Source organism: Saccopteryx leptura, chromosome 2 (assembly GCF_036850995.1).
Source record: "Saccopteryx leptura isolate mSacLep1 chromosome 2, mSacLep1_pri_phased_curated, whole genome shotgun sequence".
Classification (NCBI taxonomy): Eukaryota; Metazoa; Chordata; class Mammalia; order Chiroptera; family Emballonuridae; genus Saccopteryx; species Saccopteryx leptura.
In genome coordinates, this window is record NC_089504.1 from 362,291,444 (window position 1) to 362,297,443 (window position 6,000).

Here is a 6,000-nt window from a genome sequence, read left to right on the forward strand (position 1 = left end):
AAACGTGCTGGTTATTGGGCTTTGCGGTTCCGCGGAAGAGTTCGAGCCCTGTCGCCACCAGTTGTGAACTGTCCTCATCGACAAATCAACCCTTTTGGAGCTTTTGGCTTGCCTTTGCTGTGGCTGTGTCAGAATTACATGTAAAGACATCAATTATAGAGACTGTTAAGTGTAGGAGCTTTCCACCAGTTTTATTTCCATTGCAGTTCCTATGAGTACATGTTTTCAATGAGTGCTTTTACGGGCTTTGGGGAAGAAAAGCAAGAATAATTAGGAGGTGACAGAACAAGCTCTGGAGCAAGAGAGTCTCCGGTCTATTCTTCAGCCATAACAAACAAATAAGGAGCTGCAACATTTTGGAGGATCCTTAAAGGAATTCTGCTGCAAAATACTATAATCGGAACCACTTTAAAATGGAGTTGGACGGTCAACTGCCTTGCAGGTCTTACTGCCCAAACCTCTGGGATGTTAAAATAACGTTTGGACTGGACCCGAAGCAACACTGTATTCCCAACAGCTGTTTGCAAAGGTACAGGAAAGCAAATACTATGATTGCCCGATAGATGACTACCTAAATGAAAATGAAAAACATTCTTGAGAATGAACATCCCTTTGTTCTCTCATCTGCACCTAGAGAAATGCCTTCCCTCTATGATTGGAATTCTCATAAATACCTTTGCCTTGTTTCCTAATCAGAACGCTACCTGGGTTTCTGCCTGAATCCCTTCCTTCCCGAATACCTATTCTTTTTGTTCTCAAATAAATGCTTACTGCCTTGCACTTTGGCCTTTTCTTTTAAGGTGAAGTGAAATAAGCCTGAGAAAGGCAAAGACAGTATGATTTCACTTTTATATGGAATCTGAAAACAAACAATCTCACAGAAACAGAGTAGATTGATGGTTACTGAGAACTGAGGGGTTGGGGAAATTGATGAAGGTGGTCAAAGGGTACACAAACTTTCAGCTATAAGATGAATAAGTTCTGGGGAATCTAATGTTTGGCATGGTGATTATAGTTAACAATACTGGATTGTATAGTGGAAAGTTTCTAAGAGAGTAAATCCTTTAAAAAAGAAAAAATAAGGAACTATGTGAGCTGATGGATGTATTGAATAACCTTATTGTCATAGTCATTTTGCAATATATGCCAATTATATCAAAGATGGGGGAAAAACCCAAAATAAAAAACAATATTAAACTTTCTTTCTGGGTGGTGCCACACAGAATCGTCATCCTACACTGGTTTGTATTTCCTTCTGGACTGTGGCCTCCATAGAGACAAAAGGAAAGGAGTTTGTATCTCATTCTAAAGATGATGGGATGCCAACAGAGGCTGTCAGCTGTGGCATGATCAGAATTTCATTTTAAGAGTGTTGAGCCCTGGCTGGGTAGCTCGGTTGGTTATAGCATCATCCTGACATGTCAAGGTTGTGGGTTTGATCCCTGGTTAGGGCACATACAAGAGTCAACCAATAGCCCTGACTGGTTTGCTCAACCTGGTGTGCGGACATCCCGGGTTTGACTCCCAGTCAGGGCACACATGAGAAGTGATCGTCTGCTTCTCTCCTCCTCTCTCTCTCCCTTCTCTCCCACTTCCCCTCTCACAGCCAGTGGCTTGATTGGTTCCAGCCTGCACCCTGGTCGCTGAGGAGAGCTCGGTTGGTCCAAGCATCTCAGCCTCGGGTGCTAAAAATAACTCGGTACATGAGCATCGGACCTAGACCAGGTTGCTGGGTGGATCCTCGTCGGGGTGCATGCAGAAGTCTGTCTCACTATCTCCCCTCCTCTCACCTAAAAAAAATAAAATAAAATGTCTACTGATTTAAATATTGATCTCATCTAAACTACCTTCACAGACACATCTAGTGTTTGACTGAATATCTGGGTTCCCTGGCCTAGCCAAGTTTTCACATAAAAAATGAACCATCACAGATTGGTTTAAATTGGCTCATTTTAGGAAATAGAGTTAAGAGTAGTTTTGTCTGATACCAGGAGGAAGGTAGGAAGGGGGAAGGGACTTGTACTGGCTCCCCCTTGCTGAGAAGGCCTCCACAGGGAACTTGGCTTGAGTGATTATAAAAACATCTGAGATGCGATTACCCTAATACGAGAGGTAACAGCTGCAATTTATTGAACACTTGCAAGGAACCAGGCACCCCGCTAAGATCTTTCCCAGGGATTATCTCACTTGGGGTCTCACTCTGACCCCACCTGGCCAGAGCCTGCTACAGCCACACCCTGTCTGGGGTCTGCTGCTACCCCTCACCCCCAGGACTCGAACACAGAAAGTCAGCCGCAGAACCCCTTTCTCGGGGACCCACAAGGAATGCTGCTCCCCGCTGTATGCAGTGGAGAGTATTTTCAAGAGGAATGGCGGGCAGGACTTCCTCTCCTTTAGGAGCCTGAACCTACAGCCCAGGGGTTCCTCTGTTCCCTGACCTGCCGTCTGTCTAATTCCCCCCAGGAGTGGGCTTGCTGTTTGGGGTTGGGAGTGGGGAGATGCAAAGGTGGGGTTCCCTGGGAGGAAAAGTGAGTAAAGATTTTGAAGACATTGTCGTACCTGGTAGTCAAGGGTGTCCCCTTTTCTTGGTGATATACTTTACTTTGTTCTCCTGCCCTCCCCTCCCCATCCCATCCCTCCATCACAAAGGAGAGGAGGATATGTTCAGAGGGCTGCAGATACCTGACTGTTATCGACCTAAGACAACACGACACTACAAGCCCGTTTTATGAGAGAAAAGGACACATAAGAGATCTTGAACGCTGCTTTCTGTTCATATGTATTTTCGTCCTCCCTCTCCTTCTCCCCCTGCAGCCCCCGCTCTCCTTAACTAAAGAGAGCTGGTAGCAACCGCTCCCGCTTTGTGGCTCAGCTGGTAGAATGCCCGGAGGGCAGCCCGTGGCCTGGGTTCAATCTACTGATGAGTCATCAATTTCTTTCTCACCCAAAACATCTGGTTTAGGATCCTGAGTTATGAGCTAATATTAAATATAAAAAGTTTATAGCATCACATATATAATACTGTTGATTAGAAACATCAAGAAAAGTAATTGACTGGAGGGGACCCGGTGTGACCAGCTGGTTGAACATCTGGATGGGGTCTAAGGAAGCTGAATTGAGTTCCCATTTCATCATTTCCCCCCCTCCTTTCTTGGTCAGCAATATCTGCTCTGGGATCTTGAAAGATTTTGACTCTCTTTGGATGCTGTTTTTGTGTTTTATATACAAAAACTGGAATTGGGTGTTTCAGTTCACTGTTAAAGACTAAAAAAAAATAAAAACAAAAAAACTATAGTTTTTATCCTCATTCTTGAGGCATTTATTCATTTCATTCCGTCTTTCCTTAGCGGCCGGGCGTTTCCAGCCACGACCACGTGGTGGCGCTGTCCACCTGTTTTCTGGCCGCGGGCTGAGGTTTGTGCCGGCCAAGGCCGCTACGGACTCCTCCATCTGTTTTGCAGCTGAGCCGCCCAGTAGGGGGACCAGTTCCTACCAGCGGGGGCTTTGTTCTCCAGCGGCTTCACTTCACGTGCATTACTCTGTTCTCCGCAAAATTCCTTTGCCAACTGCGTCCCTGCGACCAAGAACCTGAAGTGAACCAAGGCTTTTTTTTTTCTTTCTCTAACTTCTTTTTATTCTCTGAGAACCAGCAGCAGAGAGAGAAGTGGGTTAAAAAGGCCCTTTTCTGTTCTATTCCTGTGAAGGTAAAAGTCACTGAGTGCTTCACCTGTGCGGGGGCGGGGGGGGGTAGTTAATTCCCTTGACTCCTGGACTCTAGGAAGCGGGGGCTCCAGTTTGTCCCTTATTGCAGAGGAGGACAGCGGAGGCTGGCCTGAAGTCCCCTGAGCTAAGCCCTTTCTTTCCAGGTGAGACCTTGATCCTTGACTTCACGAAGGAGAGAATTCAGTCAAGAGACAGAGCGCGACAAGTGAAGCAAGGAGGTATCGGCCATGCGGTGCGGGAATCCACTCAGAAGGGGCTTGAGCAGGCAACTTACTGGAGAGCATGAGTGTCCCATTGTCAGAGCTGGGGACAGGCGACAAGGAAGGGCCTGGGGTAGAAGAAGCAACAGGAGGGAGCCTCGCCAAGCGGCTCTGGCTCACCGGCAAGTCACAGAGAGGGGGCCTCAGACACTGGTGCAGGGGGCCAGCCTAGGACAAGCCGCCGCCCATTGTTCCCTCGCCTGCCAGCCCCTAATCAGCAGAGAAATGCAAATTAAACCCGCAGTGAGGTACCACCTCACACCTGTCAGAACAGCACTCATCCACAAATCAACACACAAGAGCTGGCGAGGGTGTGGAGACAAGGGAACCCTCCTGCACCGCTGGTGTGAATGCAGACAGGTGCAGCCACTGTGGAAAACAGTATGGTGTTTCCTTAAAAGAATAAAAACGGAACTTCATTTTGACTCCAGCTATCCCACTTTTAGGAATATAGCCTAAGAATCTCAAAACACTGATTTAAAAGAAGAAATGCACCCCCATGTTCATGGCAACATTGTTTACAATAGCCAAGATCTGGAAACAGCCAAGTGTCCGTCAGTGGTCGAGTGGATTAAAAAGCTGTGGTGCATATACACAATGGAGTACTACACAGCAGTGAGGAAGAAAGAGATCTTACCTTTAGCCACAGCACGGATGGACCTGGAGATTATTATGCTAAGTGAAATAAGCCAGGCAGAGAAAGACAAATACCACATGATCTCACTTATATGTGGAATCTGATGAACACAATAAACTGAGGAACGGAATAGAGGCAGAGGTGAAGGCTCAGGGAGCAGAGGGACAGCTGTCAGAGGGAAGGGGGACGAGGGGACGGGATCAGAGAAGGTGAAGAGGTCAGTGAAATTATGTATATATAACACAGAGATGCAGATAACAGGACAGCAAATCCCAGAGGGAAGGGGGAGGGGAGGAAGTCAGGGCACACTGTTGGGAGGGTGAGGGTGTTATATTGAGTGGGACACTTAAATTCATGTTAACACAATCAATTAAAAAATTTAATAAAATTATTTTAATGTAAAAAAGTGAAGAATTCAATCAAGAATTTAAAAAATAAATAAAACAAAGAATGTAAAGGACTTATATAATGAAAACTATAAACCATTGTTAAGAGAAATCTAGAAAGATATAATGAGATGGAAGAATATTCCTTGTTCTTGGTTAGGAAGAATAAATATAATCAAGATGGCTATATTACCCAAAGCAATATACAAATTTAATGCAATTCCCATCAAAATTCCAATGACATTTTTTAAAGAAATAGAGCAAAAAATCATCAGATTTATATGGAACTATAAAAAACCCCAAATAGCCAAAGCAATCCTAAAGAAAAAGAATAAAGCTGGGGGCATTACAATACCTGACTTCAAACTATATTATAGGGCCATGACAATCAAAACAGCATGGTATTGGCACAAAAATAGACACTCAGACCAATGGAACAGAATAGAAAGTCCAGAAATAAAACCACATATATATAGTCAAATAATTTTTGATAAAGGGGCCAACAACACACAATGGAGAAAAGAAAGCCTCTTCAATAAATGGTGCTGGGAAAACTGGAAAGCCACATGCAAAAGAATGAAACTGGACTACAGTTTGTCCCCCTGTACTAAAATTAACTCAAAATGGATCAAAGATCTAAACATAAGACCTGAAACAATAAAGTACATAGAAGAAGACATAGGTACTAAACCCATGGACCTGGGTTTTAAAGAGCATTTTATGAATTTGACTCCAATGGCAAGAGAAGTGAAGGCAAAAATTAATGAATGGGACTACATCAGGCTAAGAAGTTTTTGCTCAGCAAGAGAAACTGATAACAAAATAAACAGAAAGCCAACTAAATGGGAAATGATATTTTCAAACAACAGCTCAGATAAGGGCCTAATATCCAAAATATACAAAGAACTCATAAAACTCAACAACAAACAAACAAACAATCCAATAAAAAAATGGGAAGAGGACATGAACAGACACTTCTCCCAGGAGGAAGTAC